This window comes from Eptesicus fuscus, chromosome 6, assembly GCF_027574615.1.
Source record: "Eptesicus fuscus isolate TK198812 chromosome 6, DD_ASM_mEF_20220401, whole genome shotgun sequence".
NCBI classification, from domain to species: domain Eukaryota; kingdom Metazoa; phylum Chordata; class Mammalia; order Chiroptera; family Vespertilionidae; genus Eptesicus; species Eptesicus fuscus.
The window spans coordinates 38,882,532-38,909,950 of record NC_072478.1 but is presented as its reverse complement, the minus strand read 5'-3'; the positions used below and the strand labels follow the sequence as shown (position 1 = coordinate 38,909,950).

Genomic DNA, 27,419 nt, shown 5'->3' with positions numbered 1-27,419 from the left:
GACGTTAAACTACTTCTTGTAGTTCACATTGGCAGTAAAAAGTGGAAGTTCAGTTAGGCTGCCCGTCTGGTTCTAAAGCCAGTAGTTTTCTTTAATTTCATTCCTTTTGACTCTGCATCAGAATGCAGTCACATTTTGGAACTAAAATGTGAAGTAAAAATTTTACTTCAGTAAATATGAAGAAGGAGCATGTATATTACTAATAGAATAAGTCACTTTTTGTTGCAGGCTCTTGAAGTTAGATTTGGGATACAAGAGTCTAATTATGGTTCTACAATTTACTAGATAACTCATTTAACTTCTGTGAGCTAATTTTCATCTATAAATTGGGGCTAAAAAATAATATTTACCACAAAGGTGTTTTTGAGAATTAAATGCATGTGAAAATGATTGCATACTAAGGTCTATAAAGTGTTAGTCCTTCTTTAGTCACATATAACTGTGTGGGGCATACTTTTTCTGCTGTCATAGTTTTGGCTAACAAAACACTTATTTAACTATTCAATGGAAGCAGCGCCATTCTGGCATATGAAAGAATCAGAGCTCAGATGTAAATTTGCCATTCTCTTTTTAGGCTTCTTATAAACCCTAGTTTACTTGATCTTACTCAAAAGTGCACGTAACTACTATCTACGATGCAGATTTATAAGAGAAAACATTAGTATTAATCAACATCTCCTTTACCTACATATTGGAATGTGGTGGAACGTAATGTTTTAATTGTCACACCCATCGACATTAGTATTAAACTGGAAGTTACTATTTAGATTTTTCCAGTGCAGCTTCTATTTATCAGTCTTAAACTAAAAAAATGCTTCAAGATTCTTTTTCCAAAATTATAGTTATTTAAGCTAATTTTGTATTAAATTACAAAAGAAAACCCAAACCATCTATAGCATTTTCATTTTAGATGATACCTTTCACACATTTTAAATACTAAGCTCCCAAGGCCTTAAGCTAAATCTAAAATAAAAACTTTCTAAAGGAAAGCGAATCACATCAAATAGTTCCCACAGAGTTCTGGCATTTTTCCCCTGGACTCTTATCATTTCTTCCCTGTATGTAAATGTCTTCTGGCTTTTCTTCCACTGGCCATTTGCAGGAGCAATGAGGTCATATTTTTATCTTTTTCTCTGGCTTTGTACTTCCTCCAGTTTTATTGTTTATTTTTATTATTTTTTTGTTTGTTTAAAGTATTACATATAGTAGTACATATATCTCCTTTTTTTTTCCCCATTGACCTTCCCCCAGCCTCCCCTACCCCCTGTCACATGCCCTCATCCCACCCCCCCCAGTGTCTTGTGTCCATTGGTTGTGCTTATATGTATGGATACAAGTCCCCTTCCTCCAGTTTTAGGCACTTATTTAGAAACTAGTGGCCCGGTGTATGAAATTCGTGCACAGTGTGTGTGTGGGGGGTGTCCCTCAGCCCAGCCTGCACCCTCTCCAATCTGGGACCTCTCGAGGGTTGTCCAAATGCCAGTTTAGGCCCCATCCCACAGGGATCGGGTCTAAACCGGCATTCGGACATCCCTCTCGCAATCCAGGATCACTGGCTCCTAACTGCTCACCTGCTTGCCTGCCTGATCGCCCCTAACCACTCTGCCTGCCGGCCTTCTTGCCCCCAACTGCTTCCCCTTGCCGGCCTGATCGCCCCCAAATGCCCTCCCCCACCGGCCTGCTTGCCCCCAACTGCCCCCTTGCCAGCCTGCTTGCTCCCAGCTACCCCCATGCCAGCCGGCTTGCACCCAACTGCCCCCCCTGCCAGCCAGCTTGCACCCAACTGCCCCCCACTGCTGGCCTGATCATCCCCAACTGCCCTCCCCTCCTAGCCTGATCGCGCCTAACTGCCTCTGCCTCGGCCCTGCCACCATGGCTTTGTCCGGAAGGATGTCTGGAAGGTCTCCTGTTCTAATTAGCATATTACCCTTTTATTAGTATAGATCAGTGGTTCTCAACCTTTTTAATGCCGCGACCCTTTAATACAGTTCCTCATGTTGTGGTGACCCCCAACCATAAAATTATTTTCGTTGCTACTTCATAACTGTAATTTTGCTACTGTTAATGAATCATAATGTAAATATCTGTGTTTTCCGATGGTCTTAGGCGACCCTGCTAGCGGTTCTCAACCTATGCATCGCGACCCACAGGTTGAGAACTGCTGCTGTAGAGCCTAAGACCATTGGAAAACACAGATATTTACATTATGATTCATAACAGTAGCAAAATTACAGTTATGAAGTAGCAACGCAAATAATTTTATGGTTGGGGGTCACCACAACATGAGGAACTGTATTAAAGGGTCACGGCATTAAAAAGGTTGAGAACTACTGGTATAGATAGAGGCCTGGTGCACGGGTGGGGGCCGGCTGGTCTGCCCTGAAGGGGGTCCTGGATCAGGGTAGGGGTCCCCTTGGGGGGTGGGACCCGCTTGGGTGAGGGGCCTGGGGCAGTTTGCAGGCCAGCCACACTGCCATGATGGTGGGGGCCCCTGCTGGGGTGTGTGGCCAGCCTGGGTGAGGGGCTGAGTGCCATATGCAGGCTGGCCACACCCCCATCTGGGTAGAGGTCCCCCATGGGGACAGGGTGGGCCTGGGCAAGGGGCTGATGGCTGTTTGCAGGCTGGCCACACCCCCATTAGGGTGAGGGTCCCTGCTGGGGGCAGGGTGGGCCTGGGCAAGGGGCTGATGGCTGTTTGCAGGCTGGCCACGCTCCCATCAGGGTGAGGGTCCATGATGGGGGGCATGGCCGGCCTGGGCCAGGGACTGAGGGCCATTTGGGGGCAGTTTGCAGGCCAGCCAAGGCCCCGGCTTTGTCCAGAGGGTCTCCGGAAGGTCTCCCGGTCTAATTAGCATATTACTCATTTATTAGTATAGATTAGAGGCCTGGTGCACAAAATTTATGCATGGGTAGGATCCCTAGGCCTGACCGGGGATCAGGGCCGATTGGGCCTTTCTGGCTGCCGGCCGGGGCCTTCCTTCGCTCCTGCTGCCCCCTGGTGGTCAGTGCATGTCATAGCAAGTGATAGAACTCCCAGTCTCCTGGTTGAACTCCCGTGGGGACACTTTGCATATTAGCCTTATCCTATATAATAAAAGAGAAACATGTAAATTGACCATACCTCCGCTATACTCACCAGCCAACCAGAAGTGAGTATGCAGATTAACCCAACAAAGATGGCAGGTTAATTTGCATAAACAGGCGCTGGGCAGAGAGCAGAGTGGGAGAGCTGGCGGCTTGGAGGACTTGGCAGAGCGGGAGGCCATGGGACGGAGATAGAGCAGGAAGGGAAAACCAAGAGCGCGGGGAGCACCAGAAATTCTGGGAATAGTAGTTCTGGTGGCAGCTCCAGGACCAGAAATGGAAGCCCAGAGTGCGGGGAGCACCAGGAATGCTGGGAATCGTAGTTCTGGTGGCAGACAGATCTCCTAGACACTAGAACAAAGTGAGCCTGGAGCAAGTTACTTTCAGTGGGGGATGGAGGGAAAGCAAAGGTGAGAGACATAAGTAAAATCAGAGTGTCTAGGAAAAATTAAAGGAAAGATATCCTAAAACTTCCAGGAAATCTCCAGCAATGAAGCAAAGAAAAACAATAAATGCCTCTATTATTCTGTGAGCAACAAACCAAACTGGGTTGGGGTCTCAGACAATTCTCTCATATGATTGCAAAGACAGACAGAAACTCCCGGATTGGAGAGGGCTCTCCGAGGGCTCCCAGATTGTAGAGGGTACAGGTCGGGCTTAGGGACCCACCCCCCATGCACGAATCTTCGTGCACCGGAACCCTAGTGTGTGTGTGTGTGTGTGTGTGTATTCCTAATACATGGAGTGTGTTTACCAGAGCTTATAAATACTTATAGATCTCCCTTTCCTTTAAATGGTTGCACCAATTATTGTCTGATGGTCCATTTAAAAATTAATCATGTTCTGCCTTGTGACACATTTTCTCTTTTGACTTGAACCATTATTTCATTGGTATTTAATTTTATATAACTTTGTCTTGTTTTCTTAAATTGCATATCAGAGTCCTTAAAGATCAGGTCCACTTGCTTATTTTTTAGTCCCAAAGTGTGGAGCCGGATATCTTGCCAACAGCAGGCCCTTTGGAATCAGACCTGAGTTCTTTATTACTATGTGACTGTGGTCAATTTTGTTACCTCAATGAAACTGTTTTGTCATCTGTAAGTGAGAGTGATAATATTACCCTATATGATTATAAGGATGGAATTATATGATTGTGTGATGGTCTAGGCTGTAACATTACACGCTCCAGGGCTGTCATCCACGTGGACTATGTATAGGTGATACCACCGAGGTAGTGGGTCTGGTACATATTAGGCATCCATACATGACAGTTATTATGGCTATTACTGAATCCCAGTCTCAGTCACTTAATTTTTTAAAAAGATTTCATTTTTTTAATCCTCACCCGATGATATTTTCCCATTGATTTTTAGAGAGAATAGAAGGGAGAGGGAGAGACGGAGAAAGAGAAACATCAGTGTGGGAGAGACACATCAATTGGTTGCCTCCTGCACACGCCCCCACCAGGGCTGGGAGCCTGTAACCAAAGTACGTGCCCTTCACCAGAATCAAACCTAGGACCCTTCAGTCTGTAGGCTGATGCTCTATCCACTGAGCCAAACAGGCTAGGGCCCAATCACTTAATTTTTAAAGTATAAAGAAGACAAGCAGAGGCAAAGCTGAATAGTGTGTAAGTTGTTGGCAGCAAAAGAGCTACCTTTGGCTCAGGCTTCCAGGATCCACACAGACTTTAATTTTCCTTGAGAAAAATTCAGCTGTTTTGTGAAGCTATGATATTTGTTGCCTCAATAAACGTCTTTCAGGTAATCAGTTCTGATCTCTGTTTCCTGTGATTTGAGATTGGGTGGTGGAGAAGAAAGGAGCCACTGAATCACGGAGATCCTCTAACTCTAGAGGTTCTCTTCCCAGTCTGTACTTGTGGGTTTGGTGATATCAGTCTGTGCTACTGGGGACGGATGGACACAGGCTTACAATGAGGTTTGGGCATTTTCAGATATTTTGGAAACTCTGACACACAGATTCTTGATTCAGTCCTTATGGTTAGCAATTGACTTAGTTCATCACAGCAAAAAGGAATACAGTTAGATGGGATGAAAGTAGGAAACAGGACTATAGGGGCTGGTAAATGGAGAATCTGAAACTCCAGGTAGGTATTAAATAATAATAGAGGTTTTGGCCCTAAGGATGGTCTTTGTTTAGTCGAAGAAAAGGAAAGGTGTCCTTGAATAATTCTTCAGGGTCATAGAGTGACATTGATGGAGCAGGCAAAGTGGTTACATAGTATTAGGTTAATGTCACATTACTACATTGTATGAAAGAACCTGTATTATTAGGCAGTTTCTAAGAGCAAATTACAGAAAAATATTAACTGGTTAGTAGCATCATAGGTAATAGAGCTGAAGGCACTTTCAGAGATGGCCTGGCCCAGCCCTCTGTCCTCAGGCAAGGGAAGGCCTAAATCATGCAGATGTTATTTGCATCTCAATGAGCTCACTAAAGATAGAGAGGCCTTCACATTTTGTGTAGCCCATATGATTATGTTATCACCCCGAGAGTAAAAAGAAAACGCAGATGATTAATTTCGATTTGTGTCTTCTTTTCCATAAACAGACTGGTGTTTGAGGTGGTGTCATGTAGATGGATGACTAAGAGCAAGCCCAAGTTTTCACCTCTTACTGAACATCTTTGTCTAGGAGAAACATTAAGGTTCATTCACTCCACAGATATTTATGGAACACCAAGCTCTGTTATAGGAGCTGAGGACACACCTATGAGCAAAACAGAATTCCTTCCCTCAATACACGTATGGTCTGGCAGGGGAAGGGGAGCAGACAAGTAGAGAGATAATATTTATTAGGTAGTGTGGCAGGTATCAACATGTGAGTTTTTATCACATGATGGGTATTGTGCTAAGTCAGTGGTCGGCAAACTCATTAGTCAACAAAGCCAAATATCAATTACAATGATTGAAATTTCTTTTGAGAGCCGAAAACCGACTTCTGCACATGGGCCACGAAGTTTCAATCGCACTGTACGTGCGCGCCCGCACGAGGTGTTTTGTGGAAGAGCCACACTCAAGGGGCCAAAGAGCCTCATGTGGCTCGCGAGCCGCGGTTTGCCGACTACTGTGCTAAGTGTTTCAGGCCACTTCATCTCATTCATCTCATGATTATTCCTCCATCATAACCTTAACATTGTAAAACAACTCATTACATGCAAACTTTCCTTTCTGGTTGTAGTGCTCTTTATGGCACAACCTAAGTTCTTCCTGCTGATGGCTTAGAGTAAATTTGTGATCAATCCTGCACGTTTTGCTGTTGAGATGTAGAGGAATTATTTAAGGCTTTAAAAATCCCCTTTCTCTAACTTTCAAGCTTTCAAGCCTAGTATGTTTCTGTGGGTTTCAAAAACCTGCTTCTCAAAGTCAAAAGCTTTCTTTCTCTTTACATTTCTACAATAATAATTTTAATGCTCCTTTAAGCAGATGGACTCCTCTGGTTAGGAGGGGAAAATGTCATATGCAAGAAAGTGAGGGGGGAAAAAGGAATAAGAACATGTTTCAATATGCCATCTCTCTCTTACAATATAACTGCATATACATAGATACTTACATAGCTATAGACTCTAGGATTCAATGCCCGTCCTCATCCAAAGATATATCTATTTTAATTGGAGATTATGTGTAAACTCACATAATACAGATTACTTTTAATTGTGGAATTTCAGGCATCAGTGTACTGGGTAAGGTTTTTATATTTTCTCTCTCTCAATTTTTCTTCTTTGCAGAACCCATTGAGCTAATGACATTCTATACAAAGTTGTTTCTTTATGTAGATTGGTTAATTTGAAACATGTATTATAGTTTCTTCACAGGCACTTACTGCTCCTCAACATTTCTGCATTCGACTCCCTGTATGCCTGTACTATACATTTGTATGATTGTAGTTCTCTAAAATAATCATTATTTTGATGATAATGATTCAGAATGGTCATAAAGGTAGTATCTGATTTCATTGCAAGTACAAAGACACACTTCTTCCTGATTGGGATATTTAATGGCAAGTGGTATAATGATGAAGAAGACAGATGTGATGACCAATTTGTTCAATCTGTTACTGGGTGGACTAGAAATTAACCATTGGGAAAAGAAAGGCTTCCCTATTAGCTGTATTGTGCTACTGGTCCATCACATACTGCTCAGGCTCCTAAGATGAGGACTTACCAAATATTAACCAAGCCCTAGCTGGTTTGCACAGTGGTTAGAGCGTCGGCCTGGGGACTGAAGGGTCTTGGGTTCAATTCCGGTCAAGGGAACATACTTTGGTTGCAGATTCAATCCCTGGCTCTGGTTGGGATCTGTCTGGGAGGCAACCGATTGATATGTCTCTCTCACATTGACATTTCTCTCTCTCTGTCTCTTCCCCTCCCTTTCACTCTCTCTGAAAATCAATGGAAAAAATATCCTCGGGTGAGGATTAATAACAACAACAAAATTAACCAAAAGAATGAATTTTGATCCTGAAGCTCACTTTTGGTATAAATGAAAATGCAACCTGAGGGTTTATTAGTAACCAGGTGGTTGTCTGGTGGGCTCTCCCATATAATGTACCTTCCCCTTTCCTCTCACCATGGCCTTGGATGAAACTTGCAGTGCTGACTATTAAAGTCCTTGAGTACATTCTCTTCCCAAGCCTGGACAGATAGTGTTAGGAGGGCCAAATGGGAGTATATTCTTTCAGATTCTTTGGAAGTACGCTCATTGGTTTCTTTCAATCTTCAGCAGGATTTTTTTTCTTTCTGTATTGACAGGAACAAATCTGGGAACCACTTGAAATGACACAATCTGAAGACCATGACAGCTATATGTACACCTGTACACTTAGAGAATGTGTTAGGAAGAGCATGGTGAGGCACTATCTTTCTTCTTTCTGAAGTCTAGGTTATATTTGTATACACACACTTCTCTGCTTCTTTATTTTTTAGTATGTATTTTTATTGATTTCAGAGAGGAAGGAAGAGGGAGAGAGAGATAGAAACATCAATGATGATTGGCTGCCTCCTGCATGCCCCATACCGGGGATCGCGCCTGCAACCCGGGTCTGTGCCCTGACTGGGAATCGAACTGTTGACACTCAATCACTGAACCAAGCTTCTTTCTATCTCTCTCTGTTTATGTTTTCCCCTTTCCCTCCTGCCCTCTCCCAACACCCCATAATCACATTACAGAATGGAGTAAATTTGCGTAAATTTGTGTTTGCTCTCAGGCAGCATGAGAAACAGCAGATGTGCTGCACAGGGTGTGGGAGGAGAGTTACAGCGCATAATACATGTACTAAGCATAAATGGGGAAAGTTAATTGTTATCATTATTATTTACTATAATGTGTCTATATTGTCATTGATCTGGTGACTTAATATTTCAGTGGGACAGGCAAGATGGTTTAGACCTAAAATATCAAGCACCTACGGAGGTTATGATTTAAAGACAATATTCATAACCCTAGGGGGGGAAACAAAACAAAAACCAACAAATCCTTTCATTTCCCCTCTGAATATTACTGAATTTGATCTCTCTTTCCTTTTGTGGAAAGCGGTGGTGCTGCATGCAGATGGAGCTGCCTGACTGAGTGGTGCTTCAAGACTCATTTAGCTATTTGCTTGGATTCCTGAGGCCCAAGGAGCCTGCAGTCTTGTTTATAGGAGTAGCATGAAGAAGAGAGGGGAGAAAGAGCTGGAGATAGAGAAATGAGAGAGAGAGAGAGAGAGAGAGAGAGAGAGAGAGAGAGAGAGAGAGGGAAGGAGAGAGGGAGGGAGGGAGACTGCAGAGAATGCAGGGTCATGGGAAGGGAAGGGAAATATAAAAGGAATCAAAATCATTGTCTAGAATCAGAATGTACAGCTTTACCTTTCTCTGGTATAATTCCATTTTGGCCAGGTGATGATCATGCTGACCAAGCTGTAATTTCTCTTTTGAAGCACAAAAGGAAATGAAGGCTTTAATAACACTGCAAGGCTCTGAATTAGGAAACAGGAAACGAGAGCTCATGCTACTGTTGGAGCCTTGAGTTGTTCCTGAAATGTAATTGTGACATCCCTTGAGGACATGGTGTACTGCAGAATAGCACAGTCTAGGTGCTGGTATTTCTGTTGGCAAAGCTCCCATCACAGCCTCAGACGCTCTCTCTTGCCACCCAGGCTCCAGACAGTGACGACGAATGATTGCTCTGCTTGTTCCTATGTCTGAAAAAATAGCTTTAGAACTGTACCAGTTTTATGGTTCAGCAATTGAGGCATTTATATAAAATTTGAACCTAGCCATCAAGAGATCTGCTAGAAAAAAAATTAGCAAAATCAAATATCAAGATGGCATTATTCACCATAAGAAAAACCACCAATTCAGCAAAAGGGAAGGCAAAACTGAAATTTACCTTCAAAGCTAAATATTGTACCTTAGACCAATTTTAACCTCTAATGCATTGGAGGTTTAATAATCTCCCTTTGTCTGCTTAAACCTGACGTTAAGTGGTTAACAAAAGGTCTTGGCTTGTTAGATTCTTCTTCCCTTACAGATTAAATTTTTATAAAGAGAGATGACTTACTAGTTTAAATGTTTCTCTCAGCTGGATCCAGAGACACGCTGTTTTATTAGTCCTAGACTGGAAAAATTAAGTTTTTATTGTGAGGAGGAGAAGGAAGCCAGCCTTCACAGTGGGGAGGGTTTGGGGAGGGAGAGGGAGGAATGGCAGGGACCCCATGGCTGTGAGCAGAGCAGCTCAGATTGCAGAATCTCCAAACAGGGCCCAATCAGGGCAGTGGGAAGATCCCAGCTGGATGTTACAGCTTTTGACATGGTACTCCCTAACAATTTCATTTTGCCCCAGGGAGGTGTAAACTTTCAGAAACAAATATTTATTGAGATTTTTTTTTTACATGCAAAATAGAGAGGAACAAAAAAGAATAAAAAGAGAGAAAATATGTACATAATGACAGTGACTACTTAAAAGGTCATGTTTGCCACTTTTAAAGTGAGATGGTACTTTTATTTCCTCGCCTAGCCATCAGCACTGTTTTTAGAAGGAAGGAGTAACAAATTAGTGCTCTATTTAAAGCTCCAATTTTATTTTGGTAAAAGTAAAAAATAGAAATGTTATTTTACTTCATATTTTTTATTGATTTCAGAGAGGAAGGGAGAGGGAGAGAGAGATAGAAACATCAATGATGAGAGAGAATCACTGATTGGCTGCCTCCTGCACACCCGCTCCTAGGGATTGAGCCCACAACTTGGCCATGTTGCCCTGACCAGGAATCGAAACTGTGACCTCCAAGCTCATAGGTCGACACTCAACCAATGAGCCACACTGGCTGGGTTAGAAATGTTATTTTAAAAAGAGAAGTATACATTTGTGTGCATATTATTATACAAAATTATAAAATTATACAAAAACAAGTACTACGTTAGAAGATTTAAGGGGCAATAGACCAAAGTGCTAATAGCCATTTGAAGAAGACATGAAATTACAGATGTCCTCCCACCTCCTGATCATTTTTTCCAGTTATCCAAACTTTTTATAGTGTGGTGTCATTGCATCCTATCGAATAATCTAATAAAAGGGTGATATGCAAATTGACCATCACTCCAACACACAAGATGGCCACCCCCATGTGGACACAAGATGACCGCCACAAGATGGCCAGCAGGGGAGGGCAGTTGGGAGAGACCAGGCCTGAAAGGGAGGGCAGTTAGGGGCAACCAGGCCTGCAGGGGAGGGAAGTTGGGAGGGGGGGCAACCAGGCCTGCAGGGGAGGGCTCTTGGGGGGGACCAGGCCTGCAGGTGAGGGCAGCTGGGAGGGACCAGGCCTAAAGGGGAGGGCAGTTGAGGGCGACCAGGCCAGCAGGGGAGGGCAATTAGGGGCGACCAGGCTGGCAAGGGAGGGCAGCTAGGGGTGACCAGGCCAGCAGGGGAGCAGTTAGGTGTTGATCAGGCTGGCAGGGGAGTGGTTAGGGGATGATCAGGCTGGCAGGCACAAGCGGTTAGGGGCAATCAGGCAGGCAGGCAGGCAGGCAGACAAGCAGTTGGGAGCCAGCAGTCCTGGATTATGAGAGGAATGTCCGACTGCCCATTTAGGCCAGATCCTACGGGGATTGGGCCTAAACGGGCAGTTGGACATCCCTCGAGGGGTCCCAGATTGGAGAGGGTGCAGGCTGGGCTGAGGGACACATACCGCGCCCGCCCCCCCCCCCCCCGCCAATGCATGAATTTCCTGCATTGGGCCTCTAGTCTATAATAATTTTTGAAAACATAGGATGTAGGAAGAATAAATAAATCTAGAACACTTTAAGCGTGAGAGAAGGAGAGAGACAGAAAAGTAAAGAAAGAAAAGAAAGGGAGGGAGGGAAGGAGGAAGGAAGGAAAGAAGAAAGGAGGAAGGGGAATTAAATATTCTCAAGTATTTTCTGATGGTCAGAGAGAATAAAGAAACCTGGTTAAACAGTCTTGAAAAACTTTAAACTTTGACTTTTGGTCTTAAAGTACCAGGAGATTTTTGTGTTTATTTTTAGTTTATGAATGACCGAGTGATGTGTCAGCATTTTAAAAAATGGAGTGGAAACCAATGTGCTTTTTTCTTCAGCTTACTAATTGAAATGCCTGATAGCCCTAGGGATGAAGCAGCTGCTTCTCAGAAAACTGCTACAGGTTTTAGATTACAAGGTTATTCGGCAGAGTTGTCCTCTTTATCTACTTGTCTAAAATAGAATTAGGTTACATGAAAAACAAATATATATATATATAAAACCTACTAGATTAGAAAGTGAGAAAAAAATGGTATTACTAAAGAATGTCTTTCTACTACAGTAAAATAATTCTTTTAGAATTTTAATGTAAATATATTCCCCCAGGAAATGTTTCAGTTAGAAATTTAAAACTATTTAACACATATAATGTGCCAAAGTTGTATATTTTGTTGACTAAAGCACCAACGCCTTCTTTAACATGGTGTGCACATATATTTACGTATCCAATATAAGAGGACTTTACTCAGAGTGTATAAGAAACAAGGAACGTAATTCAATAGGAGTTGGAGCTGGCCTGGCCTTTACAAATGATCCAGACCATTGCTGTCCAATATAACTTTTGGAGATTATGGAAATATTTTATATCTGTATTGCCAACACAGTAGCCACTAGTCCTGTGTAATCACTTGAAATGTGGCTAGTATGGCCCTAGCGGGTTTGCTCAGTGGATAGAGCATCAGCTTGTGGACTGAAGGATCCTAGGTTCGATTCTGGTCAAGGGCACATGCCTGGGTTGCGGGCTCGATCCCTAGTGTGGGGCATGCAGGAGGCAGCCGATCAGTGATTCTCTTTCATCGTTGATGTTTCTATCTCTCTCTTCCTCTCTGAAATCAATAAAGATATATTTAAAAAAAAGAAATGTGGCTATGGCTAATATGACTGAAGAACTAAAATTTTAATAATTAAATTTAAATAGCCATGTGTGGCTAGTATTCTGTATTGGACAGTACAGATCATACTTATTTGGCAGGTAAGGCAATCAAGAGGCTAAACGAGAACCCCAAGACAACTGTGAAATCCGCTATTCATTTTCAACTAATTTTCATTAAGGAGAGATTAGGAAGAAGAAGGAAGATGAGTGAGTTTGTTACATCTAAGACTGCTCCCTGATAAACCTTTCTTTTTAACCTCTGGAAATACTAGAAACCACCCACCCAACAGGGGTCATGGGTAAGATTACCCAAAGAAATTAAGCCCCCCAAGCCCACTCTGATTCTTGTACTAGTAACTATCAGGTTGGAAGAGAAAATATTCCTGCTTTATATCTGAGGCTCTGATAGGCCAAATGATTAGCTCAGGTTTGCCTGTCACACAAGTACATCTGCTGGAAAAGGTTTTTGACTCTTCACTCTTTCTGTTATACCTGGCTGCCTTTCATCTAAGTCCTGAGAAGGTGTAAGACTTGGGAAGCTGCCGTAGTGTGTAGGACAAACTGAGGGAGCCCCACAGAGCAACAGCATCTCACAGAAAACATCCTCTGGCAAAAGTCTAGTGGGAAGCTATGTAGGATCCAGAATTAAGAGAATACAGGATTGATAACACGTATGCCTTGGACAAGTTACTAAGCCTGTTTAAATACCACTTTCCCTATTAGTAAAATGAGGATAACATTGGTACCTCGTAGACTTCTTGTGCAGGAAAATGAAATGATTCATGTAAAGTGCTATGTGCAGGCACATAGTAACTGCTGGGTGCATGTTAGCTATAATTATACATATTAATATAAAAAGATGTGAACTGTGTTTTCATTGCTTCATTGGCCTGTTTCCAGATTTGGAACTAGGAGGCAGTGATCTTGGGTTTGACCTGCATTACAACACTATACTCAATATCTTAGTATTTTCCCGTATTTTTCCCTTCCTCTACAAGTTTCTATTCTCTTCCTCCCACTACAACACCATCGGGAAAATGTTATTGTATTACCATCCCTGGAATCTCTCCTTCACTGCTACAATTTTTGTGAAATTCTAGAAGAAATGGTGAGGGAGACACAAGAGTGGCTGGCAGATTCTTGGAAACATTGATTGGCCTCCTGATGTCCACCATCATCATGGGAGCAGCAGCATGAAGCCCCACACCCAGTTCAAAGGAATCTATTTTGACAAAGTTTCTAAAATTAAACTCTTTTTTTCCCTGTGGAAACAGTTTCCCCACAGTCCTACCATCATGACCACTATAAAAACCAAGTCATTATCAAACTAAATGGGAGAAATCATCCTGTATATAAAGCCTTTTCAGGAGTTATATCCAGACACTTTATTCCTTGCTTCAGGCATTTCATAACCTATGGGCTTGTTCATGAGCTTTGGAAGTGTTCAGGATGGACACAAGAACATCTTGGTATCAAAGATATCATTCAGATGCCTACATCCCTCCTTAGTGGTCAGTTCCACTATGGGAGAAGAATGCCATACTCTTGTAGGTCCTGCATATAAAATAGGGCAAAGTTGAAGACCAATACTATAAATTAAATGGAATGCATTTGTCCTATCTGGTGGGAGGAAATGCATAGCACTAGAAGAACTAAAAGCACCGTCCCATCCAGAGAGGTAAATCTTTGCTTTGTAGTCTAGATGAGCATAGCTCATCCCTATTCTATTAATTGCCATCCTTTTAAGAGCATTCCATGTCAGTAATCCTCCCCCTGTGGATTATTCAAATGAGTAGAATGGTTGTAAAGTCTTTCTTTTGCTGATGAAGACAATGACAAGAGGACAGTGTATCGAACCCGGGACCCTTCAGTCCACAGGCCGATACTCCATTCACTGAGCCGAACCAGTGAGGGCTGGGACCAGCCTTTTAAGCAATATGCATCACTAGACAAGATGGCTAGGCTACAGAATGTTTATGGCACATTTTGCCTGTCATGATTACTAGATAAAGCAACACGAAGACCTTGGCCTCAGATTTGAAGGACAGCACATTATTAGCATTGTGGTTAGAAAGTGCTAGATCTAGGTGCAAGCCCAGGCCACTTACCAGTCTTATGATCTTGGGCCCTTGAGTCATGGGTTGTGCAATTTGGAAATTAGGAAAAAAACAACACAAAAAACGTTTCTTCCTATATCATAAAGGTGTTGTGGGGATTAAATTACAGAATGAATGAGCAATCTCTTTGTAACCATAAAGTGCTTATACAAATAGAAGATACTATAAATATTTATAGCTTAAATGCTTGGGATTTTTTATAGTTACTGATGGAGAAAATGAGACATTTTTGGGGGGCTAGCAATCTGAATCTGTGCCAGTAACCTAATGCACATTCTTGTTAGCCTATAGTCTAGTCACTGCCCCTTCTTTAATTATCTGGTCCTGCAAGACCTGTTTACCTAAGTACTACTCCATTTAGAGAGGCCATAAACCATGAACAATACACAATCCCCAGACAGGGTTATCAGTGCTGGCGCCAGGCCAGGCAGCCCGCGAAAGGTCTGGAAGTCCCATCCCATATTTGGGGGACAAAGAAACCAAAGGGTATAAAGGGAAAGCTTCTTCCATATTGGTTTGCTCAGAATTTGGAGAGAAACAGTCTTCCCTTAGTCATTGTACCGGTACATGTGGGACGTCTGGAAATAAATGGGTTTTTCCTGTACTCCTGAGAATTTTTTGGTTGCCTGGTAAATTGTGTAACATTACTATTGTGTGTTTGTTTTGTTTTCCCCCAGGGTAGCTTTACAAAAATGTGCCCTGCATTTCAGTTATACTGGCATTTAGACCTCTGCTTCATCAAAGTCATGGACAAAGTTTTATAAATTCTTCTTCATTGAAATAGGAATCTCACGTCTCCAGTAGCACATTATCACCAACAAATAGTTATAATGAATGACTGTGAGGCAAAGTTGAGGGCCACTGCATAATTATCCTTCCACATAAATTACATTAAAAACAGCAATGTGTAACACCTGCAAAACAAGGCTGGCTTTTTGAGGTGTTATTTTTAGTTGAGTTGGGCAGGGCACAGGCAACTTCCTCCTGATGAGCTGTAAAAACACCAAGAAAACTTAAGAGGCAAGCATGGCTCTGCTTTCTGTTTTATACCCACCTCTTCATGCTGCATAGCTGAGTTGTAAATAATAAAACCATAAACACAGAGAAGCTCTGATTTCCTTCCTTCTATTGAATTAGGCTTTTGTTTAAAAGTCACACAAGATCTCAGAAATGATCTATTTAAAATACAAAGTTGGGTGCAGAGAGAAACAGTTCAGTGACCTGGGGAAGCTGTGGGAGGGAGCAAGGAATATCTTCTTGTATCTATACCTTAAACTTTGACACTATGGATTCCGCAACAATTTAAACACTGAGGAGAAGATGCCATGTTGAGTGAGAAATAAAGAACATAAAAGACTTTGGCCAGTGATTTATAACAGAAAAAGGAGAAAAACTTCGGTGAGCTGGGAGAGGTAGTTCAAAATTAGGTGGAATTGATGCAGAAATGCAAAGGCTAGCCCTGAAAAGCCCTTAAATCTTTGCAGAGCCTCTGGGTTCCAGGTTGGAGTTAGCAGCCTCTAGGCCATAAGAAAAGTGCTATCTCGAATTCTGAGTTATTTCATCAAGGCATCCAGAGAAGCTACCCCGACATAAAGGCAACTTCTCATTCCCATAAGAAATCATGCCAGGTATATTTTCCTCAGGCATTTAAATAGAAAAATCTTTAGTTTCTTGAGATTCAGTACAGAGTTACTGCACAACTGCTGATATGAGGAAAGCAACAGGATTTTTCTTGATGGGGGTGGAGGAGCATTGGACATCCTTTGGGGAAGACTTAATTTTTGATTCATTTCTCATGAGAGGCAGAGGGGAACCCTTGTATTTTTTCTGGATATTTTGCTCATTAAATCATTTGGAGCCATGACTCAAACATGGCCTTAGTCCCTAGAGTCTGGAGACGGATAAAGAGAATTTCAGTGTATTTTAAATAAGGTCTTTTGCTTGGAGTATTAAAACTATTGATATAGGTGCTTGTTTAGGAATATACATGTATGAGAGCCATGAGAATGCCTGCCAATACCTAATACCTATCAGTAAGCAAGATACTATTGTGTGTGTTTGCTTGGACTTTTCTGTTCTCAATCTGTTATTGCTTTGGTGAATTAATGGTTGATATTTTTACAAAGGATTGCTAGGATTTCTCACAATGACAATTATGCTTGTGTTTACTAGTATTTCCACAACCTAGATTATTGTTAGGTCATTTAAAAAATCCTGAAGCTCCTTTTGCAAATACTTCCATTATAGACACAGTTTAATACCTTGTTTTCTGAAGGATATTAGCTGTGATATATGTTAACAAAAACAGTGAAATTTTTATACAAAAGTTGTATCAGCTTTTTTCTAGGATAAGGTTAGGAACTGGATATTACTTGATGGCATTTAGATATAGGACCCCTCCTCCTATGAGGTTCTCAAGGGAGTCATGCACACAAAGAACAACGTTAAGTAAGAAATACTATATTTGCTTTTAAAAACACATTTTTGAGCCAGATCTAAGATATCACCACCCACTCCCCCACAACATAAATAGTTTCATCCAATAGGAAAGCATTTTAGCAATGCGGTACAAAGGACCAGGTAACTTCAGAGATTCCAATGAAAGAAAGTTTCTTAATGGCAGCTCTCAAGGTCATAGACTTAGAGAGTAAGGCGATATTAACATAAGCCTCAAGAGAGTTGTATGACCAATGGGTATTTTCCAGCTTCTTCCTATTATTTGCTGCATATAGGTATGGGTGCAGAAATACAAATTAAACTAGGTAGTAAATGGTTGGATGGAGAAATAAAGACCTGGACTCTAGGATCACATAATTTTGGTCATAATCAAAATAACATTCCTTGTTATGTGATGTCCAATGGATGGAGTGTGTGGTTTAGACTAGAGGTCAATGTAGAGCTTTTACTTCTTCATAATCCTAAAAATTGAAATCCTGCATGCTTCACCTCTGGGTAGCTATATGGTACAGGAACTTTCTCTTGCACCATGGAAGCAATGATCAGCCAGCTTAGGTAGCCATGCAAAAAGAAAGAAATGGTTGCAGGTTCCCATGACAAACTGTGGTGACTTAATTGATTCTTCTACATGGACTAAACTGAATGCCTAACAGTTACTTTGAAATTAACATATCCAGGCCCTGACCAGGTAGCTCAGTTAGTTAGGGCATTGTCCCAATACTCCAAGGTTGTGGGTTTAATCTGGTCAGGGCACATACAGGAATCAACCAGTGAATGCATAAATAAAGTGGAACAGCAAATGAGTATTTCCTCTCTCTCTCTGTCTTTCTCACCCTTCCCCCCCCCTCTAAAATAATAATAAAAAATAAAATTAACGTATCTAAAATAGGGGTTTCCATATCCAACCCCTATTTTAAACCTGCATATCCCCAACTCTTTCCCATATCAGTTAATGGCACCCAATTGCTTGGGCCAAAAGTCTATAAGTCACCCTAAATTTCTCCTTTGTCCTTACTCTCATCTACAATGTCTCATCTATCAATAAGTCCTCTTGGTTTTACTACCAAAATGTCTTCTGAATCCATACACTTCTCACTCTTTTCACTGCTACCACACTAATCCAGGCCTCTATCACTTCCTGCCTGGATTATTGCATGGATTACAGTGTTGTAACTACCGCCTTGCTTTCATTCTTGCCTTATCACAATCATTCCCAGTGACACAGCCAGGATTAGGGTTTCAATTATAAATCAATTCATATCCTTTCCTGTTAAAATCTTCCAGTGGTTTCCCAGTGCATTTAGAATAAAATGTCAACCTCCTGGCTAACCTGGCCATTATGGCGCTACTGGTTCTTCATGGTCTGGTGACTATTCACTTCTTGCCCCTCATTTTGACTACTCCCCACCTTACTCCCGGCTCTCCTCCAGCCTCTTTGGCCTTGCTTCATCTGATCTTTGCATAATGGCTTCTTCTCTTTATTTAGGCTAAATTCTCACCTCCTTGGGCCTTTTCTGACACCTTAAACTAAATAAATTACCTCTCTAAGACAATCTCATTACTGTGTTCTATTTATTCTTTGTATTCTTTAATCTAAGATGACCTCATTTGTTTGTTGATGTCTTTATTGTCATTTCCTGCTACAGTGGGAGTTGTAAATCTATTCACTGCGAATTCCCAGTGTCTGCCTTGTTCTATAAAGCAATTATTATTTATTGAAAATCTCAATAAATAATGATTTAATAAGTGAGTGATTTTTAAAAGTCATCCCCCAAAAGTAAATTTGGCCTAATCAGTGTTCTATAATAAGACCAATTGATTTGGCATCTTTGCCTTTTGGATGAACTAAGAAGGAAGGTGGGAGAGATGTGAGCACATTGGGTAAATGCTTTCCTCTCACTTTAGACAAAACACTTACTAAGCAAGTATTGGGTTTCTGCTGTGCATCATGTGTTAGGTGCTGTTAAAGCATAAATGTTACTGAGCTCTAAGCGTTCAGTTGTAGGGGGAGGATTCACAACATGAATCAACACACGGAGAATAGCATGATAATAAATACAATAGGAATTTGAAGAGGAAAAGATCAGTTTGAAATGCAATAGTTGGGCTAGGCTTCATGAACGAAAGAGGATCATTTATGACATATGGAGGCAGGGAATCTGAAGGGCATCTCAGAAAGGAAGGGTCATAAATGAAGGGGAAAAGGTGGGAACAAAGATTTTTGGGGGCCAGATTTTGCCCTTGGAAAGCTAAGAAGAGAGTGGGTTAGATTCTGGTCAAGTCATACATATTTAGAGTCCAAAAGAATTCAGAGTGAGCCTACAGAAACAAATAAGTGGGTGGAAGGTGATTTATTAAGGCATTCCTTTCCTCTTTAAGGCCTTGGTGGTATTTTTCTTGGGAACTGAGTTTCATTTGTTATATATCTGTTATCTGCCTACTCTGTACCAGGTGCTGCTGCTGGGTTCAACAGTACACCAGAAATCATAGTTCCTCTCCCCAGGAGTTTATAATCTATTTATGGAGATACATGATGCATGAATAAATTCATAATAATTTAAGCATTTACAGAAATAATTTAAAAATTGTATATTTTAGGCAAATTTTTTTTATACTAGTGATGTGGAAAGAGGCAGAAAAAGAGGATTGTTTGGAGAAGAGAGGATGCTATTAATAGGTTATTTGCAAGGTTGTTTGTACCAGTGTTAGAAAGGACAGCAATGTGGCTGCCCCTTTTTGTAGCCAGTGCCAAAACACAAAACTATAGTGGAAGCATAATTACAATGGACCCACATAAAATGTTCTCCCTCTTTTTCTCTTTCATTTCCTTCTCCTACTTTCATACCCTGCTGTCAATTTAATCACAGTGGAGTAAAAAGTACAGGAACTATGAACAATGCATGACAAACATGTGCTTAAGAGCAAGGCATGCTATTGGGATGAAACTGGGGAGCATAATTGTAAACATGTTGGAGGGCAAGTACCAGGCGGGAGCTCTTCATTCAGTCTGGAGAGGTACAGAGTGGCAATTTAATAACTTTTGTTGTTAGAATAATAGGGCCCTTCACAGGAATATCCACAGCCTCCTCCAAGACACTGGCGGACATGGCAGTTACTAAATGATCAGTGACCTAGTTCTGATAAAAAGAGATTTCTTAGAGAATTGTGGAATGTCTCAGCTTTAACTTAGTCCTCCCTCTTGGATCTTGTACTAGAATTCAATAGTAGTTATTTCTGCAAGGAGATATAGATTCATACACTCCTTGATTATGTAGATTCATATTTCATTGTGGTGTTCTCCTAAAATCTTCATGTTGGGCCCTAAAGACCTATTTTCATAATATAGTAGTATATTAAAAGATATAAATTCTTACATGTAAAATCACCTCTCAACAAAGCCAGATACATCTTGTGAATTGTTGAACAGTTAACCTGTTATCAGATGACTATGCCATAGTTTTATTTATGCATAACAAAATACCACAGACAGTGGTTTAAATGAAATTAAACTGCTAATTCTAAGCTGCTAATAAGAAAGTTTATTTTCTCACAGTTCTGGAGGCTAGAAGTCCAAGATCAAGGTGTTGGTTTCTTTAAAGGCCTCTCTACCAGACTGCCTTCTTAAAAAAAAAAAAAAAAATATATATATATATATATATATATATATATATATATATATATATATATATATATTGATTTCAGAGAGGAAGGGAGAGGGAGAGAGAGAGAAACATCACTGATGAGCCCTAGCTGGTTTGGCTCAGTGGATAGAGCATTGGCCTGCAGACTGAAGGGTCCCGGGTTCAATTCCAGTCAAGGGCACATGCCCCAGTTGTGGGCTCAATCCCCAGTAGGGGGTGTGCAGGGGGCAGCCGATCAGTGATGTTTCCATCTCTCTCTCTTTCTCCCTTCCTTTCTGAAATCAATAAAAATGTTTGTTTGTTTTTTTAAAAGAAACATCCCACGTGTTTCTGACTCCTGTCTTCCAAGCCCTGCTTCCTGCTTTATACATTCTATCAGGGCAGAAAAGTGGGTCTGCCTTTTTCTCTTATCTTGTAGTGACTTTTACTCAGCAACTCCTTGTTTCCACTTCCTTAGCTGGGCCAGGGAGAGACACTGCCTCGGAGTAAGGAAAGATCCAAAAGGTTTAATTTCCTAACACTACTTTTTGAGCATTTAAGGATTTTCAAGCTAATTTATCCAAAGACACTCCCGCCTTAGTTTCTAACAAATAAGTCCATTCTAAGCTGCTAATAAGAAAGGGAGGCCCTTCAGAGAAGTACAGCCAAATGTAGAAAGTGGGACAACCACTGGCTTGTGAAACAATCAGAGCAGTTCACTCTTCCTACTCATTTTCTTTGATCTTCATGCGTGGCCAGAATTCAGAACTTAAAATTGTAAAGGACGAGCCATCCCCTTGTGAGCAAAAAGTTGGGCAGGTAATTTGACCTTCACTTTACATAAAAAAACACAAAACAGTATTCAGAGAATTCAAGAGTTAAATGTAAGAATATTAAAGTGTAGAAAAACTAGCAAAATAGAATTAGATATTTATCAAGTTTCTGGAGGGGCAAGGAAATAGTGAACTTAGAAGTGATAGAAGTTATGAAGAAAATAAGGGGCAGATTTGACTGTAAAACAAACTTTTAAAATAAAATTAATTTTATTTAATAATTATAGTTATTTAAAATTCACTTTATTTATATAATTTATTATTATTTTAGTTATACTTTTATTAATATTTAATGATATATTAATTTATTTTTTAAATTAAATTTGCTTTATCCTACCTGGCTGTTAGTGAAATTGGTTATCGGTAAATTAGATTTTGAGTGATTGGTTTGAGAGTGAGAAAGAAAGAGATGTGAATAATGTTGCTGGAGACAAAGACAGGATTAGTGAATGGTTAGATATGAAAGGCAGGTAGGATAGAAGAGTCAAGAATTAATCTGAGGTTTGGGGCCCAGAGAGCTGGGAGGGGAGTAGAATGAATGAAACCAAATAGGGAGCAAGGGGAGAGGAGCAGGCATGGCTACTCCAAGTTAAAATCACTATGGTCCTTGGTTCTCACACTTTAGCCTGCATCAAAATCACCACAAGGATGTTAAAACACAGTTTGCTGAGGCCATCCCCAGAGTTGCTGATTCAGCAGGTTTGATCATTTGCATTTGCATTTCTAACAATGTCTTAGCTGATACTTTACACTATTGACTAGGGGACCTCATTTTAAGAATCATTATCTGGTTTTTAGGATGTGGGTGGTGGAAGGTATCCAGTATAGAGGACCTGGAGCTTTGGAGAGAGCTCAGAACCAGAGTTAAAAATAATAATTGGTACCACTTACTGTAAAGCTTCCCATTGGTGTGCCAATAGTGATTATCCCCTAGGGTGGGTACTGGACGACAGGGGCTGGAGAGATCAAAGCTCTCAGGTCCATTGTCCTTGATCTGAGCAGCTGCTTCCATTTACCCTGAGTGCATGCAAATATTATCATTTTGCTTATGCAAGCAGTGATATGAAAAACTGTAAAACATTGAAAAGCACTGATTTACTGAGTGCTTATTCTGTGGCAGGCTGAATTGATAACCTCATGAGCAAGATGCTATTATTATCCAGGTTTAAGAGAAGAGAGAATAGAGGTTTAAAGGTTAAACCACTTCAATGTCACATGGCTAGTAATTGGCAGATTCAGGATTAAAGCACTGTCTGGCCTATTTCCAGACCTTGAGCTTCTAATCATCATGCCTCTTAAAGGCTTTAGACATTATCTGCCTAGAGGTGATATTTAAAACAATGAGATTGGATGAGACTACCAAGGAAGAGAGTTGAGAGAGAAATGTCCTTGTACCTTGGGAAACATCTACATTTGGGGAATGAGGGGAAGAAATGGAGTCCTAGAGTATTTCACAAATATGAAAGGAGAAGAAGGCATCAACAGAAAAAATTTCACTAGTGTCATATGCCTTGAAGCAAAGAAAAGGCTACTGAATTTTCAGACTAAGGTCATTATTGATCTTTAAAGAAACTGCTGCAGCAGAGAAGTAAAGATGAAAAGCATAGGTAGTGTTTTAGTTATCTATTTCTGATTTACACACAACCCCAGACATAGTGTATTAAAAATAATAACATAATTTGTTTCTCACATTTCTGTGAGTAGATTTGACTCATCTGGATGGTTCTTCAGTTCCGAATGGTGTTGACTGGGGCACTGGGAGGCTTCGGCCATCTGGAGGCTTGATTGACAGGAACATCGAAAATGGCTCACTCACATGACTGCAGTGAGTGCTGGCTGTTGACTGAGAGTTCAGCTGGGCTATTCACCAAAGAGGGTTGGTTGTCCTCCACATAGTTTATTCATGAGGCTTGGCTTCTCACAGCATAGAGGTGGGATAAGAAGATATGTTCAAAGTACATAAAAGTAGTCAAGGCTGCAGATCTCTTAAGTTTCAGTCTCTGAAGTTAAATAGCACTATTTCAACCACATTCTGATAGTAAAGTAAGCCACAGGCCAACCAAGATTCAAGGGTTGGAGAAATAAACTTCACTTCTCAATGGGAGGATTGGTCAAACTAAATCTGCATTAGGGTGTCATAAAGCTGCAATCAAGGTGTCAGTTGAGGCTGCAGTCTCATCTGATGCTGGACTGGGGAATCACCTACTATGGCTTTTAGTAGCATTCCGTTTCTTGTGTGCTATTGTACTAAGGACCACAGTTTTTATTTTATTATTTTTTTAAATTTCTTTATTGATTAAGGTGTCACATTTCTTCCTATTTCTCTAGAGTCTTGATCTTAATCAGCAACTCTTGTTTCTCAGTTCATCCTCAGGCTTCTTCCCTTGTCCTGCTCCTCTTTTTATCCTCTTAGGGTGATTTCATCCACGCCCATGGATTTAATTACTCTCTAAAGGCTGTCAAGTTCCAAAAGTTACATTTCTAGGCCAGATTTTCTCATTAGTTTCAGCCTTTGCCCAGCTGCCTGCATATCCCACAGGCACTAAAGCTAGGCATTCAAAAATAGAAAACATAATTTCCCCCTTTCTCCTTCCTCTCCTCTTCCTTCAATGTTCCCTATTTCAGAAAATGACACCAACACTCACTTATTTGCTCATCTAGGAAACTCAATGTTATCCTCGACGTTATCCTTTTCTTCACCTCATCCCATCTATAACATTTTACCACTTTTCTTTCTTCTCTATTGCCATTCTTAATTCCAGCTACCATCATAGTTTGTAAGATTATTCCAGTAGGCCCCTACACTACTTCATTAGTTCTACTATTGATCCTTTACAATCTATCTTCTTCCTGTAGCCAAAGAGAACTTGCAAAATGCAAATCTTATGTCAAAACCCCCATCATGTCACAAATAGACACACACACACACACACACACACACACACACACACACACACACACACACACATTTAAAGTCCTTCATTGACTTTTTATTGTGGTAGAACAAATCATAAAGGATAAGATTTACTGAGAACTTATTTTGTGCTAGCTACTAGGACTCACATTAAACATGTTAAAGAACAAATCCCCTAATAGGATATTTAAGGACCTTCATTTTCTGGCCCTAGTGCAACTCTCCAGCCTCATCTCTATACCTCTCTTTTTACCTGGCCCATTCCAACTCACCTTTTAAAAATCAGCTTAGAGGGTACTACCTCTAAGAAGCCTCCCTTATGACTTCAGCCTGACTTATGGAACATGAACCTAGCACATTCTACAGTATTAACTTTCTCATTTGTCAACACTATTCTGTCATTAGTTATTGTACCTGCAATGTCTTTCACAACACCTGGCTCATAGTAGTTGCTCAATAAATATTTGTTGAAGAAATGAATGAGTCTTGGAATTAAAATAATTCTAAGCACTAATAGAGTTTAAAGGAGGGGCTCTATTTTTGTGTGGCTTCACATCTTCTCTTAACATTTTCCATGTTGACAATTTTTTTCACATTTAAAAAACACTTAATATTCAATTTTAAGTTTTATTATGTGGCAAAATTATAAACATCCCTGCTATTACTTACAAATCTTCTGTAGAGTCCACAATACAAGAGTGCCTTGAATGAAGAGTGTGTGCAAATAAACATAGGTTTAACAGCTATATTTCCCATTTGGGTGATTAAGCTATGCAAATAAAGGGTCATAGCAAGAAGTAAGAAATAAGAGAGATGTAAATTCCCCTCCACCCCATTATTATGCTGCTTATTTATATTTATTTATTTTTGTATCCTTATTTCTATCTTATTTGGTTTTATTTCTTTATTCTTTTTAATAATTTTTATTATTTAATACAATATATATACAATATTTTATCAGTTTCAGGTGTACATCCCAGTGATTAGACATTTATATAACTTATGAAGTGATTGCCCTGATAAATCTAGTACCCATCTGACACCATACATAATTATCGCAATATTATTAGCTATGTTCCCTATGCTGTACTTTACATCCCTATGACTATTCTATAACTACCAATTTGTACTTCTTAATCCCTCACCTTTTTTACCTATCCCCCAAACCCCTTTCCATCTGACAACTATCAAATATTTTCTGTATGAGCCTGTTTCTGTTCTGCTTATTTATTTATTTTTTTAGATTCTACATTTAAGTGAACTCATATGGTATTTGTCTTTCTTTGTCTAACTTATTTTACTCTAGTTTATTTATGCTGTTGCAGATGGCAAAACTTTATTCTTTTTATGATTGAGTCATTTTCCATTGTATATATGCACCACTTTTGTATTCATTAATCTATTGATGGACACTTAGATTATTTCCATATCTTGCTATTATAAATAATGCTGTGATGAACATATGGATGATATATATGTATTTATTGTCATCATATTATTCATACTTTTTATCTTATATATTTTTTCTTCTTCTTAAAGAAGACCCTGTAATATTTCTTATAATAATGTTTGGTAGTGTACTTCTTTAGCTTTTTCTTATTTAGGAATCGTCTTTATTTCTCCTTCAATTTTAAATGATAACCTTGCTGGAGCCTAATATGGGGCTGGGAACCCTTGCTCCTCAGGGGGTACTTCTGCAGTTGAAATAAACCTCCCGATTTTTATCTGCTACATGTGGGTGTGAAACCAGTCTGTTCCTTGTCTCTGCCCCTCCTACTAGTCTCCAAGTGGCTTATTTTTTTATATTCTTAGTTGTAGGACTTCCATTCTGCTGGATTTCAGGCATTTCTGAATGATGGCTTATCCTGTAGTTTAGTTGTAATATTGATGTAGTTGTGGGAGGTCCTGAGTACCACTTTTATCTATCCTGCCATCTTGACTGGAACTCGAGAGAGCTCTAAAATTGAGTAGAAGAGAAGGGTAGCTAGAGATGACTAGTCAAAAAACACAACCCCATTAAATCTCTAGAGACATTAGGAGGATCAGAGGATTTCCCAAAAGATATGAGCTGGAAATTTGAGCCAATTTTATTTGAATCTCAAAGCACAAAGTGATCCTAGTTGACACTGGATTGTAAAAATGAAATGTATGTCTATGATTATCTTTCTCATTAATATTACGACTACAAACCATTTAGCACTGTTTTCAGCTTCATGGAGCAATAGAAGGAATGAAAAAGGAAGGGTCATCAATACACTTGGGGTGAATACAGCATATTTTTGAGGAGATTCAAAAAGAGCTTCTGTGGATGAGATATTTTTTAAAGTCTTTGCAGTGGAACTCATAAGAAGGCATGTCCTGCACTTGACAGAGTATAAGTTTTGGAGTTGCAGAATGCTCAAGATAACTACTTTTTGTTTTCTTTCTTACCAACTACATGTATGCCTTTCTCACTTCCCTTTTTTTCATAAAGCTATCTCTTTATCTCTTCATTATTTTAGATGCAACCTGCCTGGGAATTGTTGATACTTGCTGCCTGGAATTACATCCCATTAGACTGGAAGAGTAGGAAGGGTTTATGAGAAGGCAAACAGACTGGCATGGGAAATGGGTGAGGGCATTGGTTCTCAAAGTGAGTGAATTTCCCAAATAAGCAGCATCAGCATCATTGAGGATGATGCTTGCTAGAAATATGAATCCTTGGGCCCCAATTCACATCTGTTAACTAGGAATCTCTGGGGATAGGGCAAGCGATCTCTGTTTTCACAAGTCCTTCAGGTGATCCTGATGCATGTGAAAGTTTGCGAACCAGACTGGACTGGGTTATTGCCTTAGTAGTTTAGTAACCACAAGTGATAGATGCTTAAGGCTAATTTTCTATTTTCTTCTGCCAAAGGCTTTATTGAGATGGTTTTGGAAGTTAGATTCTTTAATTAATGATGAAGAAAACCATATATTTAGAACATTGAGTAGTAGCCTGAGAAAACA

General features: G+C 40.3%; 1 long non-coding RNA gene across 3 annotated transcripts in view; it reads left to right on the top strand.

Annotated features, from left to right (window-relative positions):
• LOC129149447 (uncharacterized) overlaps positions 1-27,419 on the top strand; it is a 183,731-nt gene that overhangs the window by 84,851 nt on the left and 71,461 nt on the right. Inside the window, exon 4 of one of the 3 annotated variants that reach the window (XR_008556338.1) lies at positions 7,855-7,950. The exons of the other annotated variants lie outside the window; for them this stretch is intronic. This is a non-coding gene — a long non-coding RNA (uncharacterized LOC129149447). The remainder of the gene's footprint in view (positions 1-7,854; positions 7,951-27,419) is intronic. 3 annotated transcript variants of the gene reach the window in all.